Source organism: Ailuropoda melanoleuca, chromosome 10 (assembly GCF_002007445.2).
Source record: "Ailuropoda melanoleuca isolate Jingjing chromosome 10, ASM200744v2, whole genome shotgun sequence".
Lineage (NCBI taxonomy): Eukaryota > Metazoa > Chordata > Mammalia > Carnivora > Ursidae > Ailuropoda > Ailuropoda melanoleuca.
Genome location: NC_048227.1, coordinates 2,385,437 through 2,402,358, shown reverse-complemented (window position 1 = coordinate 2,402,358; position 16,922 = coordinate 2,385,437). Strand labels below are relative to the sequence as shown.

The 16,922-nt window shown below is 38.0% G+C and overlaps 1 protein-coding gene across 6 annotated transcripts in view; it reads right to left on the bottom strand.

Moving 5' to 3' along the window:
• SDK1 (sidekick cell adhesion molecule 1) overlaps positions 1 to 16,922 on the bottom strand; it is an 867,584-nt gene that overhangs the window by 667,075 nt on the left and 183,587 nt on the right. The window contains exon 1 of one of the 6 annotated variants that reach the window (XM_034669742.1): positions 625 to 749. The exons of the other annotated variants lie outside the window; for them this stretch is intronic. The gene's annotated coding sequence lies outside the window, so the exon portion shown is untranslated. Of the gene's footprint in view, positions 1 to 624; positions 750 to 16,922 lie in introns of those variants that run through there. 6 annotated transcript variants of the gene reach the window in all.

Genomic DNA, 16,922 nt, shown 5'->3' with positions numbered 1-16,922 from the left:
TATTGTTAATGAGTATTTTGTAGCTTCATATAACCACGGAAAAGCCCAAATTGTTTAAAGTTAGCCCCCAAAATTTTATCAACCAATTTCTATTTAAACCCTTTCAGAAAACACAGTATTGGGCACAAGAGAACTTTGTTTCACCAGTAAAAGAAAACACACTTCTCCTGGACAACAAGAATGTCTCACATGAAGTAGGAATAAAGGAATGTTGAACATATATAGCTGAACTTTTTTACAACTTGAACAAACTGATTTCTCTACGCTTTATTTCTTCCAACCAAAAATACTGAGATAACTACTCATTTCTTGTATGTATTACATTATAAATGTCTGAGGCAGAGAAAAGCTTAAATCCTCTTTCAAGAAGTACAATACCAATAATGACTATGTCCGCTATGTATGACAATTACAAACTCAGAAAACTTAAAAATTATATAAAAGCAAGATCTCTGATACCCTTGTGATGCATTTTCAGATTTCTCCAAGCACTGTTCCAATGCATGAGCTAATAAATAACATCTTCTGCTATGGGAAAGAAATAAATTTTCATTTGAAGAATGAGTTTTAATTAAATACTGTACAATTTAAAACAGTTAAAATTAAGCTTATTTTTAATCCTACCTCAAATTAGAAGTTCAAAAAATGTAGAAAGAGGGGCGCCTGGGTGGCACAGCGGTTGGGCGTCTGCCTTCGGCTCAGGGCGTGATCCCGGTGTTATGGGATCGAGCCCCACATCAGGCTCCTCCGCTATGAGCCTGCTTCTTCCTCTCCCACTCCCCCTGCTTGTGTTCCCTCTCTCGCTGGCTGTCTCTATCTCTGTCAAATAAATAAATAAAATCTTTAAAAAAAAAAAATGTAGAAAGAAATCACTAATGAAGAAATTGGCTATAAGACTAATTCGTAAAGGTTTCAACAAACTTCGTGCTTAAGGAAACTTGATAGTTGCAAAGATGGACTATGATTTCTGTCAATTTTAGTAACAGGTACCAAATTTAAAAGAATTTACTATGATATTTAGCTGAAAGCAGACAAACTCATTCAGGTAAAGGAGTATCTAGTCCATTCTTCCAAAACCTATTAGATACTTATTTTACCACGTGCAGTTTTCACATGTATCAAAAGTACAGTGGACAATAATTCTTAAACACCATCAGCAGGGCTCTTAATTACAGGAGTAAAAATATTTTCCTCTTCTTGAGAAATGTAAGTGGTATTTAGCTCCAATTCAAATTTTGGTCAATATACAAATTTTACTATCTTTAATTATCAGCAAATTTTAAAAGCATTTCTTCTATTATAAAAATATGTGCTTGTTATAGAAAAAAATATTTTTATTAATCATAAAAATAACACATGTTCCCCAAGAAGCATAGAGCAAAGTAGAAAGTATCCCAAATCCTACCATCCAGGTATAACCACATTTATCAACATTTTGGTGTTATTTACTAACTACATATATTTTTTTCAAATATACACGAGGGGTGTGTGTGTGTGTGTGTGTGTGTGTAGAGAGAGAGAGAGAGATTTTTACAGCATATTTATCAAAAGAACTAGAAAAAAAGATACTAATAAAAAAGAACTGGATGTTTACCACAGATGGTGTATAAATATTTCCAATTTTAAGAACTCAGTGCCTCCAGTCATTTGGTATCAATCTATCACATAGTAAATCATTAGTCAAAATCCTTATGGATGAAAATTCCCTTTACGTTGTTCAATTCATCTTTGCTTTGGAGAGGGGGATGGGGATGGGGGGCTTTGGGCAATCCTCTTGACAGATTATCATAAGTGTTTGGATAGCTCTGCCATTATTAGTAAATGTCACAAAAGAAAGGAGTCAGTTATAATTTTAAGTGATAAGCAAGAATGACAAGCAATTTCATATGAACTGTGGATATGGAACATGGCTCAAAAAACAGATATACTCATTCTGAGATAAGAGTGGATGAAGATGAGAAAACTTGCCAAAAAAAAGTACAAGACTGAGCTCACAGCCCAAACTAAAGGACTCAAATGATAAGACACAACCCAACCAGCTACTTGAAGTTAGGACATAAACTAGGTAAGAACCCTGTCTGTGACAGAACAATGTTCTCCAGGTGAGTACCTAGCATTTCTCCAATATCACAGAGAAAGAGTGATATGATGTTGCTGTGCTTCCTATTGTTTTCGGAAGCAGCATCCAGGGCCTCACTGTAAGGTCAATATCTGCATCCATATCCTGCAGAACACAGCTCCCAGAACTAGCATATAAAGCTAAGAATCTGCCTGAAGGCCTAAGGCTCTTCCTAGCCCAAGAACCAAACAAAATTAGAAAGTTTCCCATGAGTTCAATGTGCCAGTGTGTCCAATGGTCCCATTCTTAAGAGTAGAAGCCAAGGCAGAGCCAGTAACCAAACCCCATCTTCTTAGAGCTATCCACTTGAGGAGAGAAAAACCACCACCTCCCGAAGTAGCATTCAAAGGGTTCATGTCTGTGCTTTACAATCGGTCCAGAAAAACAGAGTGATGGACAATTACTACAGCACCTTTTATTCAGAAAGGATTTGGTCACCTGAGCATGTCTCAGGTGTGGTTAATGAATCCTCCTCTATGTCCCTACAGTTGGTTAGGATTTTAGACCAATGGATAACTCAGCGTTGACTCCCTGAAATGCTGTATCCTTAAGCTGTAAAATCCTTTAGTAAACACCGATATAATGCTCTAAGCTGGCTCACCAGCACTCTTTCCAGACCTTCCAAGTCTGGCTGAATGTTCAGATAAGCAGATCAGAGAACAGAGATCCACCTTCCTTTATGAGATTTTCCCACCCTCCAAAAAATAATTAATCAGGAAGAGTGTGTTTATAGTAACATGTCAGGCTTGATCCCACCAATAATCCAACAATACAAAACTCAGCAATTAGAGGGATGTAAAGCCATGCAAAAAAGAAAGAAAAGCTTTCATAGGTTTTAAATAACAAGAAAAAACGATGGTTAGGGACATCAGAGTTATCTCTACTAGAAATACCTCTTCCCAACTTCAGTCTTCAATTGCTGAAATCTCAAATTACACTGAGGTTTTCACTATGTTTTCTATGCCCATTCCTCCAAAAATCTTCATTTTTGTTTTAAGTAGTTTTATTCACAGTTGAATTTGTACGTGTTATACAAATGTTGGAAGGAATTATGAGAACCTCTAGAGAATGCCATTGATTGTCATAGGTGACAAACTAGACATGACAGCCTCTGCTTCGCCCCAGAAGCCAGCCCATATCATAAATCAAAAAGTTCTGAGGATTTATCCTCAGAATTCCAGTAATCACTCTGAGTGGAGACTTAACTCCAATTTGCATTGGGAAGCTCTCCAGCAGCAGCCTCTCTCATAGAATTAGCTCCACCACACTCAAATTTCTGATTCTTGGTTCCTGTAAGAGTGTGTGCCCTCCCTTTCCAGGGGTCTTCCTCAAGTGCATTACTGGCTAGCAAAAATGTTAGCTTGAGCCATACAGGGTTTATTTTTTTTTTAAATACTCAGAGTAAACTATAGTTCACTGGCAAATTCTAAAGGAAAAAAAATCACATAAATGTTTATTTTTCTCCAGATAAGGGCTAATATATAATATAAAGTCATGACGTATTTTGTAAAAATCTGCTATAAAAACATTGAACTGGGAAAGAAGTCATTAAACTGAAATGTACTTTAGCCAAGGTACTCTCTTTATATGCGAATGTTAAAAACATACTATGAATCACATTAAGAAAATATTTATTGTCCTTGTATTATAAATGTTGGCTTTAAAAGCATAGCTTTTCTAGGGGTGCATGGGTAGCTCAGTCAGCTAAATGTCCAACTCCTGATTTCGGCTGAGGTCATGATCTCAGGGTCATGAGATCAAGCCCCACACTGGGCTCTGCACCGGGCATGGAGCCTGCTCAAGACTCTCTCTCTCTCTCTCTCTCTCTGCCCCTCCCCTCCACCCCCCACCCCCTGTTTGTGTGTGTGCTCTCTCTCTCTCAAAATTAATTAATTTTTATTTTAAAAAAAGAGTGACATAATGGAAAAGCATGCCAAGTTTTAACTTTATTATCTTGCTAACAATAGAAAGCAAAAGTTCCTCTGACCCAAAAAACAACTTTATATACTTGAAATGAGCATTTCTATGTTTCACTCAGAGAAAGATGTGTCAGTATAACAGTATTCAGAAATAAGTACATAAAATATTTAAATGACTGGTTAAGTCACAGTTAGAGCATCCTAAAGGAGGCTGATTGTTTTTCAGATTAAAGATGTCAGAAAAGGAGAGATTAAGAGTAAGAATATTTTACATATGCTTGGCGCTCTGGGTTCTAAAGCCCCAAAGATGGCGGACATGGCCCTGAGCTTACAGGTGCCTGGAATGGGATTAAAGGAGAAAGACGGGGCCCACGTGCCTGGAATGTGTCAAACAAGCCGGTTCAGGTACCAAGGTCACCATTACATTAGATCCTCCTCATACAGCCTGTTATGGAAGGAATGTGTTAAAATCAAACACTAACATGGACAAACTTAAGGGAAGACCAGCATTACAGGAGAGACAAGCAGAGATGAAGACTCACAAAGCCTAAGCCCATCATTTCTTCCTTGAAGCTAAAGTCGTTTAAACACGCACAGAAAACTCACTTACTTTAGAAAACCAGAGGTCACAAACACTCCTGTAGTAATAATCATGATCATCTGATGATTAGTTGGCATTTAATCACAGGCTGGCACTGAACTATGAAATTTTCATTTATATTTTTATATTATGTATAATTATTATCCCCAATTTTTTTTTGGATGGGGAAGTGGGGGAGGGCAGAAGGAGAAGAGAGAATCCTCAGGCAGACTCCCCACTGAGCACAGAGCCCAAGTTGGGCTCCATCTCACAACCCTGAGATCATGACCTGAGCCAAAATCAAGAATCCAACACTTAACCCACTGAGCCATCCAGGCACCCCTATTTTCCCTATTCAACAGATGAGGAAGAAAGACTTTCAGAAAAACTGACCTCTGTAAAACTTGCTCAAGATCACATGACAAATAAGTATAAGAGCCAGGACGCAAACCCCAATCTGTCTGATGTCATTCATTCATTCTTTCCTCGCTTATTCACTCATTCAGGAATACGTCAGTCCCAAACATATAATACTAAGAGTTTTGCATTCCCAAGGTTAAAATCCTTGGGGGGGGGGAGGAGGACATGGTCCTTGATGTCATGGGGAAAGAGACATTAATCAAATTATCACGGAATTAAATGTAAAGTTACATGTGTACAAAGGACTATGAAGGACAAGGAAAGCCTACAAGTCCTCACCCAGTCTCTACAGGAGTCAGGAACAACCTCCCTGAGGAAATGACGTCTGTGCTAACACCGGAAGGAGGAAAGTTAGGTGAGGGAAGGGAAAGAAACAAGTGTAAAGCCCCTAGCAGGATGGAGCAAAGCATTCATTCACACATCAGAGGAAAATAAGGGAGAGCAGAGAGGTAATATCCAGACCACACAGTCCATGTGGAGGACTTTGGCCTTTATCCTAACAGCAATGGGAAGGCACTAAAGAATAAGCAGGTGGGGTAGCATGGTATTATTTTTGTGTTTCAGAAATCTTGTTGGCAATGAGTGGCAAATAGACAGGAAGGGCAGCAGAATGGATGAGACCAGATCCACTAGAAACCACTGCACTTGTCCAAGAAAGAGATGGTGTTAGCTTGGGTTAGGGTGGCAGCAGCAGAAACAGAGAGAGGACAGGTGGGAGAGACATTTAGGAGGAAAAACCGTGAAATGGGATAATGTGGATGAGGCATCAATGATGACTCCTACATTATGGAGTGCTTGACCAGGTAGAAGGGCTTGGCCTAGTACATGGTTAGTCTGTGGTACCCTGGAAACACCCAAGTGAAAATATCGAGTTGACAGTTGGATAGAGAACCTCTTGAGAGCCCAAATAAATTTGAATCACCAATAAATAACACATGTAGCGGACAATCCAAACCATATTCATGAAAAAGTTTAGAAGAGTATTGGCTGTGGGGCGCCTGGGTGGCACAGCGGTTAAGCTTCTGCCTTCGGCTCAGGGCATGATCCCAGCGTTCCAGGATCGAGCCCCACATCAGGCTCTTCTGCTATGAGCCTGCTTCTTCCTCTCCCACTCCCCCTGCTTGTGTTTTGTGTTCCCTCTCTCGCTGGCTGTCTCTATCTCTGTCAAATAAATAAATAAAATCTTTAAAAAAGAAAAAAAAAAAAAGAAGAGTATTGGCTGAGAACAGAACTAGGATTAGCTTTGGGGAGCACATTGTATGACTGGCAGATAATGATATTCAACCCCCCAAAAAAAATATCAAGAGAGAAAGTAGGGGTCATTCAGGAAGAAAAATAGGAAAGAAAGCTTACTGTAACTATCTCAAAAGGACTGAGAGACCATTAGTGAAGACTACTACTGAGAGGTCAAGCGAGATGTGAACTGAGGAACATCCTTTCAGCCTGGTTTCCCTGAGGCCACTGATCACCTATCCAGGGCAACTGTGGTACAATGATGGAAACAGAAACCAAGTTAGAGATATCTGAGATGAGGCAGCAAATACAGACAACTCTTTCCAGAAGTTTGTTTTAAGTGGGCAGAGAGAGAAAGAAGGCAATGGCTAGGTAGATGTAGGGTTGGGGAAGGTCTTGGTTCTTTTTCAATATAGAAGAGTCTTGAACATGTTCAAATGCTGACAGAATTGTTTTGGGTTAGGAGGAACATTTTGAATTTTAAGAAAGGAAAAAGATAAAAGATAAATTGATAGTACACATTTCTTAGGAGGATAGAATAGGATAGATTTCCAAATCCAAGTGGAGATAACCAACTTTAAATATTTAACAAAAGGAGGAAAAGCTGAAGATGTATGCAACTCAGTCATTTCTATAAGTAAGATACTGAGGGAGTTTTTAATCCAATGGCTTCTGTTTCTCTGTCAAGTATAAAGCACATCATCTATTGAAAAGGTGGGACAGAAGGCCAGGGAAAACTGTGAGGCAAAAAAGAAACCTCATGAAGCCTGGGTGGCTCAGTCGGGTAAGCATCTGCCTTTGGATTGGGTCGTGATCCCGGGGTCCTGGGATCGAGCCGCACATCGGGCTCCCTGCTCAACGGGGAGCCTGCTTCTCCCTCTCCTTCTGCCTGCTGCTCCACCCTGCTTGTTCTCTGTCAAATAAAATTAAATTAAATTAAATTAAATTAAATTAAAATAAAATAAAACCTCAGAATAGTTCAGTGATGACCAGTCACACAACCACTAAGTGCCAGGAGGGTTCTAATCCAGATCTTAAAACTTGAATTCAGCCCTCATGCCACTCCACAGCAGGGGCTGCTCTGTCCTCCGGCCCTTTAGTTTTTTCCTTCACATCATTTTCCCCAACTCTGACTCTTGCGTAAAGACATTCTGGCCAATGAAATCACAGGACTTCTCAGGGAGATGTGTACTCTGGCTAAAACTTCATAAGCTTATTATACCACTCAGGGTGATGGTTTTAAATAACAAGTTCAATTTTAGAAATATCAGGTAGGCAAGGAATTCATGGGAATGAGATCATGTTGCTCACAGAACAGTCACAACAACTAGAAACAACCCTGAAAAATGGGCAAGAATCAAGAAAAGCTAGAGAAAAGCCAAGATCCAACAACAGGAAGGCTACTTTCGGCAACCTCTGGGTCACGGAGTTTGAACATTTCTTAACTAGTCTGCTCTCCAAATTGATTTCTACAACACACCAACCATCATGCACAGCAGTTACACTGAAAACTTCACAAGCCATCAAAAATATTAAAATGTGCACAATCCAGTTAAATGCTATGTATGTACATATGTAATATCCTATGAAATTTCCACTTCAGATATGTATGTTTCAAATTGGCTGTGATTTGGTCTTGAATATTTATGTATTATTTAGAATGTAAAAATACAGATTTCTCTATCAAAGATAGAAAGGCTGCTCTTCAGTCAAGAATCTAGTCTAAGATTTCTTATTTTAAAAATGCCAGACGTCCTTGGTGACTCAGTTAAGCCTCCAACTCCTGATTTCAACTCAGGGTCGTGAGATGGAGCCCCAAGTTGGGCTCCGTGCTGGGCATGGATCCTGCTTAAGACTCTCTCTGTCCCTCTCGCTCTGCCCCTCTCCACTCCCTCTCTAAATGAATGAATGAATGAATGAACGATAAAAATGCCAAATGATAAGGAACAGAGCAATGAGGAAATACAGATAACCAGAACTGTTTTCTATATGTTAAGTAATTTTAAGATTCATTCATTCACCAATTTATAATAATTGGGCTCTTTTTTGCCCGGAAATTAGTTCTTTTAACTGATTCATCCACAATGACTAAACAAAGCTACGTGACACCACAATCACAGTTGACCCTTGAACAACACAGGTTTGAACTATAGGGTTCACTTATAGCTGGGTTTTTTTCAATAAATACAATACAGTACTGTAAGTGCATTTTCCCTTTTTTATGATAAAATTTTAAGAGCACTTTCTTTTCTCTAGCTTACTTTAGTGTAAGAATACAATATATAATGCATATAAGATAAAAAAAACAAGTGTTAACTGATTTTTTCTGTTATTGGTACAACTTCTGGTCAAGAGTAAACTATAGTAAGTAGTTAGGTTTTGGGGGAATCATTAGTTATGTACAGATTTTTACTGTGCAGGGGTTGGTGCCCCTAATCCCCATGGTGATCAAGGGTCAGCTGTAATACTAAGTATTCTCAAATTGGAGCATACGGCAAGAAAATATAAAATAAAGATAAACATAAGGGGGGAAATGGCAAGAATCAAGTCATTAACTTTGGAAACTGAATGAATGAGATTTTGTATACCTCAAATGATTTGGCATACTGACATATTATAAACTACCACAACTCCTGCTCTTCCCTAAAAGCACATCTTCAAATTTCTTCCAAAGACTAAAAAAAAAAAAATCATTTATAAAATCTTAACTGCATCAAAGAACAGATACACAAAAAACAACTTCAGTTTTTCCATGACATAAACACCTACAGCCTATAATAAAGATATATACTGATTCAGATTCTGAAGCAGAGTTTCTGAAAATTAGTAATTCGCTAACTAAGCTTTCTCAGATAAAGTGATTTAATTCACCAATTTCCAACTTTCCCAGACTATTCTTATGAAAGGCATAACTCAATCATACCAAACTATAATACAGCAAGCAGATCACATTATGTGACCCACATGTACTACACTTGTCCCCATTCTACCATTTGGTTGATGAAAATGTAGAAAGCATTTTCCCATTAAAAAGATAAATGCCGTTATGCCTAAACACTCCAGGAAGCAATAGTTTATGGAAATACGAACACCATTTACCTTCCTAAAATACCACCAGATCTTAATAGATTAAAAAAAAAAAAAACTTCAAAATAAACACTTATCCCCAAATCGTTTAATTTTAAAATGTTTGACAAAAAACAAAAAATACTCAAAATAAAAATCACTTTCCTTGCTACCCAGAAGCAGGCAGATTTCTAAAAATTAACATTCTATTTATTGAGAAATCTCAATAAATGTGACTGACACCTTCTCTCACCTACATAATACTCATCTCTCCTCTTTTTCTGCTTAAATAACTCCGAGTCAGTTCAAATAGCAGTAGAGGGGCACCTGGGTGGCTCAGTAGGTTAGGCATCTGCCTTCCACTCAGGTCATGATGATCCAAGGTCCTGGGATTGAGTCCCACTTGGGCTCCCTGAGCCTGCTTCTTCCTCTACCCACCCCCTGGCTCATGCTCTCTCTCTCCTCTCTCAAATAAATAAATAAAATCTTAAAAGAAAAATAAAGAGCTTTCAAATAGCAGTAGAGAGGGAGAGGAGGCCCTTACCCCAGGCCAAGGATAGGAGTTACAACTGGTTTAAACAAACCGGTCACTGTGGTGACCTCACCGGTCTTGATTAGTGACAGGTCCAGACAGTCTGTGGGACCGAGTTCTGGCCAACAACAGTTCTCAGTTCTGGAAACACTGATCTGTGGGGTGGGGACTTGGGAAAGCATCTGTTTTCTTGGTTTTAGAACAGAGAAAGAACGATTACATTCTGCAGGCATTTTCCTTCATCTCTTGGCCCTTTTCCCTACTTCCTGCCTGGAATAGACAAGTGTTGCCATGACTATGAGGCAGCAAGCATAGGGACAAAGAAGGAGAAGCAGAAAGACAGGAAGAGCCTCAGTTCTTGATGGTATTGGGAGCAGCTACATCTGATCCTGTCTTGAATATCTGTCAACTTCAGATAAAGTTTAAAATAAAACAAAACACAGGGAAGATTCATAAGGTTCAAATCATTTGGAGCCAGACACATTTCAAACTGTTAAAGTATATAAAAACTTTATAACTGAAAGCATACCTTACGCAAAAAGAGGTCTAAGAATTTACTACAACTGTAATACCAAATTCCTACTAAATGGACAAGATACTTCAGGGCATGAACAGACAATAACCTCATGCAATTTGTTCTTTAAAATAGAAAGAATATACTAAAGTCATGCATCGAAAGATACATAACTGTAATGATGTCAGTTGTCCTCAAGTTGACCTATAGATTTAATGCAATCCCATTCAAAATCTTAGCAGAGTACTTTTACATCTTTGTGTGTATCTGTGATGACACTGATTCTACAAACTTACAGGGAAATACAAAAAGGTCAATAATAATCAAGGCAATGTTGAAGAGAACAAATTTAGAGACTTTTTCATTACCAAACATAAAGTCTATTTATAAAACTAGAGTCATTAAAATAGTGTGGTAATCTAAAAGGCAACCTATAGAATGGGAGAAGATACTCACAAATAACATACTGGATAAAGGGCTAGTATCCCAAATCTATAAAGAACTTACCAAACTCAACATCCCCCCCAAAAAAATCCAGTCGAGAAGTGGACAGATGACATGAACAGACATTTCTCCAAATAAGACATACAAATGGCTTACAGACACATGAAAAATGCTCAATATCACTCAGTGTCAGGGAAATACATCTCAAAACCACAATGAGATACCACGACACACTGGTCAGATGGCTGAAATTAACAACTCAGGAAACAACAGATGTTGGCGAGGATACAGAGAAAGGGGAACCCTCTTAAAATAGCAGTGGGAATGCAAATTGGTGCAACCACTCCGAAAAACAGAATGGAGGTTCCTCAAAAAATTAAAAATAGAACTACCCTACACCACAGCAATTGCATTACTAGGCATTTATCTAAAGGATACAAAAACGATGATTTGAAGGGGCACATGCAACCCAATGTTTATATAGCAGCAATGTCCAAAACAGCCAAATTATGGAAAGAGCCAAGATGTCCTTTGACAGATGAATAGATAAAGAAGCTCTGATATTACTCAGCCATCAAAAAGAATGACATCTTTCCATTTGCAACAATGTGGATGGAACTAGAGGGTATTAGGCTAAGTGAAATAAGTCAGTCAGAGAAAGACAAATACCATATGATTACACTCATATGTGGAATTTAAGAAACGAAACAGATGAACATAGGGGAAGGAAAGGAAAAATAAAACAAGATAAAAACAGAGACGGAGGCAAACCATAACAGACTCTTAACCATAGGGCACAAACTGAGGGTTGCTACAGGGCAGGTTGTTGGAGGGATGGGGTAACTGGGCAATGGGCATTAAGGAGGGCACTTGATATTCTGAGTACTGGGTGTTATATGCAACTGATGAATCACTAAATTCTACCCCTGAAACTAATGATACACTATATGTTACCTAAATTGAATTTAAAAAAATAGTGTGGTAATGGCACAAGAATAAACAAAAGATAACAATAAAACATGTCTACTTGCTTAAGCAAAGAGTCCTACATAAACACAGTCACTTAATTTATGACAAATGTGACACTACAGTGCCTAAGAGAAATGATTATCATATTAATAATGATGTTGTGTCCAGACACACATATGGAAAAATATATATATATTTTTTAAGTAAGCTCTACGCCCAGCATGGAACCCAGTGTGGGGCTTAAACTCATGACACTGAGATCAAGACCTAGGCTGAGATCAAGAGTCAACTGAGCCACCCATGCCCCCCCTGGAAAAAATAAATCTTGACCTCTACCTCATACTCATACTCATGTATATAAAAGCCAATTCCAGACAGACTGTATACCTATTAGATTATTCTGTTTCTTACCAGGACTCTGACCATAACAGTGCTTTATAAAAAAGAGATATGAGAGAAAAAAGGGAGAGATAATAACAATATCATAGAAATAATATACTAACAGACAAAACACCAGGAAAGTGGTTAAGATCCACTGAGGGCATCTCCCTATGTACAAAACAGAAGGTAAGAGAGCTGTGCAATAGAAGAGGAAAGACAATTAGAAGATAAATCCAGGAGACATATTTCCAAACAGAAGAAGTTCACTTATTCCTTCATTCAACAAATATTCATTGCAAAAGGTACTTACTTTGTAAAGACAGTGTCCTAGCACTCAGGATAAAACAACAAACAAAAGAGACAAAAATCCCTCTAGTTATGGAACTTATATTCTAATAGCAGAGTTCCATATAGCAAGAAGGGAAACACAAGAGGAAAGACAATGCGACATTTTCCCAGGACAGAAAAACAGTTTCCAGATTAAAGAAACCCACAAAGCCCCATCCCAGTGCAACAATGCCACATAAAGGGCTATCAACCCGAAGTTTCAAACCATCAAAAATAAAAAGAACTATCTCAACGTAGTCACATTTTTGTACATCAAATACAAGAATTAGAATGCCATTTTATTTCACAAGAAAATCACCAGAGGTTGTAAGGCAATGGGAAATACTTTGAAAATTATGAAGGAAAATGATTTTCAACCAAGAATTTCATACCTAGACAAGTGTGAGACTAAAATAAAGGCATTTTCAAAGACGTGAAGTGCATAAAAATTTCCTTCTCACATGTGCATTCTTAGCAAACTCCCAGAGGATGTGCGCTAACAAACAAGGATTGAAATAAGTAACAGAGAGACAGTGAAGGAGGCTGGCAAAGGAAGGAGGCAGAATGGTGGTGACGTGCATTCCATGATGGTTGTTCTATGGAAGACCCATGGAGCAACCAGCTCAGATTGAAGCTTTCTCTTAGAGGAACATCTCCAAGGGAAAAAAAAAAAGAAGAAGAAGAAGAAGAAGAAATGATTTTAAAAAGGAAAAAAAAAAAAGGAAATGATAAGCCAACTGGTTTATATGGCCATATTAAGCTCAACTTCACACAGTTTAGGGATAAGCTAATAACAGGTACACAGAAAACCAAACAAAACAGACACCTGTGAAGAAAAGAAATATCCTCATGGGATACAGTATATGCCAATAATCAACAATGATAAAACGTAAGCACCAAGTTCTGATTTGACCAAAAGTTATAAAATTGGGAGGACGAAGGGAGGGGACAAGAAAATGTATATGGTATGCATGGAACAGATAGGGAAAGGGCACAAGAATCAATTAAAAGAGTTATATCCTCATCCTGCAAGACTTCTGAAAGGCAGAAAGCAGAAGTGAATTGGTCAGGGATGCCAAGATTGGAGGCAAAACAAAATGGTAGGCATCTTATGAGCCCCTACCCGTAAGAAGAAAGCAAATCAGGCCTGGTGCTTCTCTACCTCTAAACTAGCAAAGGAGGCAGCTAAGTAAGCTCATTTCTCCCCTTGATCAATAGAAATCCCAGCAATGATAACAGCACAACCAGAAAGAGGGTTCAATTAAGAATCTCATTGATAAGTGGCAGAAACAGCATTCCTCTTCCCCACCACATCTGAGAGTCCCTTCTTCCAGTCAAAGTCACCCAGCAGCCCAGAACAGAAGAGCACCTTCTGCACCCTCAGGAGGCAGCAGCAGGAATTGGTGCAAGGCCTGTAGGCATCAGAAGAAAAAACAAAATAACAACAAAAACGGACAAAACAAAACAATAACAAAAAACAGCTCAAAACAGCACAACAAAGGCTCTAAAAATTAAGACGTCACTGGAACCACTAACAAAAATAGATCAGTACCCAAGTGCTGAACCTAAACATGGTGAGTGTGAGTTAAAATAAAAGGTGTGAGTAGGAACAAACACTTGATAGCCAAACTATCCAAGATACAATTCAAAATCATAAATATACCCAAAACCAGGAAAATCAAAACTGAATGAGAAAATATTATCAATTGATGCCAACACTCTAACACACACGGTAGAACTTTCTGATAAGAATTGCATTTTATTTTTAATTTTTTATTTTAATATAATTGACACACAATATTATATTAGTTTCAGGTGTACAACATAGTGATTTGACTTCTCCATACATTGTACTCTGCTCCCCACAAATGTAGCTACCGTCTGTTCCCATACAACACGATTAAAATATTATTGGCTATATCCCCTATGCTGTGCCTTTCATTCCCATGACTTATTCATTCCATCACTGGAAACCTGTACCTTCCACTCCTCTTCACCCATTTTGCTCATCCTCCCATCCCCCCTTCCTTCTGGCAACCACCACTTTGTTCTCCATATTTATAGGTCTGATCCTGCTTTTTGTTTATTCATTTGTTTTGTTTTTTAGATTCCACATAAGTGAAATCATATGGTATTATCAGTCTGACACGTCACTTAGCCTAATACCCTCTAGGTCCATCCATGTTGTCACAAATGTCAAGATCTCATCCTTTTTATGGCAATGTGATATGCCATAGTGTGTGTGTGTGTGTGTGTGTGTGTGTGTGTGTGTGTCACATCCTCCTTATGCATTTGTCTATTGACAGACACTTGGGTTCCTTCCTTACTTTGGCTTTTGTAAATAATACCGCAATAAACATGGGATGCATAGATCTTTTTGAATTACTCTTTCTGTTTTCTTTGGGTAAATAGCCAGTAATGGAATTACTGGATTATATGCTGTTTCTATTTTTAATTTTTTGGGGAAACTCCATACAGTTTTCCACAGTGCTTAACAAGAATTTTAAAGTAGCCATCATAAAGATACATCAACAAGCAATTACCAATTATTTCTCTTGAAAAAAATGAAATAAAAAAAAGGAAAAGAAGGGGCGCCTGGGTGGCACAGCGGTTAAGCGTCTGCCTTCAGCTCAGGGCGTGATCCTGGCATTATGGGATCGCCCCACATCAGGCTCCTCTGCTATGAGCCTGCTTCTTCCTCTCCCACTCCCCCTGCTTTGTGTTCCCTCTCTCGCTGGCTGTCTCTATCTCTGTCAAATAAATAAATAAAATCTTTAAAAAAAAAAAAAAAAGGAAAAGATAATCTCAGCACAAAAATAAAATACAAGTTATGAAAAAGAAACCAAATAAAAGTTGTAGAATTGAAAAATACAATAAGAGAAATTTAAAGAGAAACCTTCTGGAAGCACTCAATTGGAAAATGTAGGTAATAGGATTGAAGACTGAACCACAGAACTTAGTGATCAGAACAACACAGAGAAAATACATAGCCTCTGGACCTACAGTACACTACCAAAAGTTCCAAAATTGGTATCACTGGAGTCCTGGAAAGAGAGGAGAAGCCAGTGGCCTGAAAGAATATTTGAAGAAATAGTATTTCCCAAATTCAGCAAAAGACATAAATCTACAGATTCAAGAAACCGAATAAATCCTAAACATAATAACCCCCCCAAAACCCACACCAAGACAAATTAATGAGAACTAAAAAAAAAAAAAAAAACTGAAATCAGTGAGAGACAAACAACCTCTTACTTACAGAGGAATAACAATTCAAATGACAGATTTCTCAGCAAAAACTGTGGAGACCAGAAGGAAGTGACACATTCTTCAAGTGCTGAAAGAAAAAACTGTCAACCATAACTTCTATATCAATAAAATCATCCTTGAAGAATGAAGAAGAAATAAAAACATTCTGAGACAAAGGAAAACTGAAAGAATTGATGACTAGCAAACCTTTCCTTAAAGAATGTCAATCTTCCCCCCACACACTGATCTATTGGTTTAACATGATTTCTATCAAAATCCAAGTACAAATACAGACACTGTAGACACAGATATACAAGATTTCTCAAAAATTCCCATGTAAAGGTAAAAACCTAGAATAGCTACAATAATCTTGACAGTGAAGAACAATGTGAGAAGAATCACTCTACCCAATATTATACAGCCTATGTTAATCAGGACTATGAGGTATTGGCAGATAGACACATGGATGGATGGAACAGAGAACCCAGAAATATGCACATGCAAATATGCTCGACTTACTTTTGACAAAGACACAAAAATAATACAATGAAAGAATAGGCTTTTCAACACATGGAGCTGGAGCACTTGGAAACGCATGGGTTTAAAAAACAAAAAAAAAGAAAAGAACCTCAACCCGAGTCTCCAATCTTATACAAATTTAACTTAAAGTGGATCACAGACAACATAAAGCTTAAAACTAAAACTGTTTTAATTGGAGAAAATCTTCGGGAACTAATGGTAGGCAACAAGTTCTTAGACTTGACTCTTAAAAGCACAACCCACAGAAAAATAAACTGATAAACTGGACTTCATCAGAATTAAAAACCTTGGCTCTCTCAAGATCCTGTTTAGAGGATGAAAAAATCCAGACTGGCAGAAAATGTGCTCAAACTACATATCCAACAAAGAACAAGTATCTGAATATATAGAGAACTCTCAAAACTCAACCAAAAAATCCAACTATACAATGGGCAAACAACATGAACAGGGATAAAAAGATGCTCAAATCAACAGCCATCAGGGCAATGTGAAACCACAACGAGCTATCACTACACACCTACCAGAATGTCTAAACTTGAAAATGAGGATAATAACCAATACTGGCAAGGATGCAGAGAAACTATGCCATTCTTAAATTGCTGGTAGAATGGTAAAATTATACAGCCACTCTG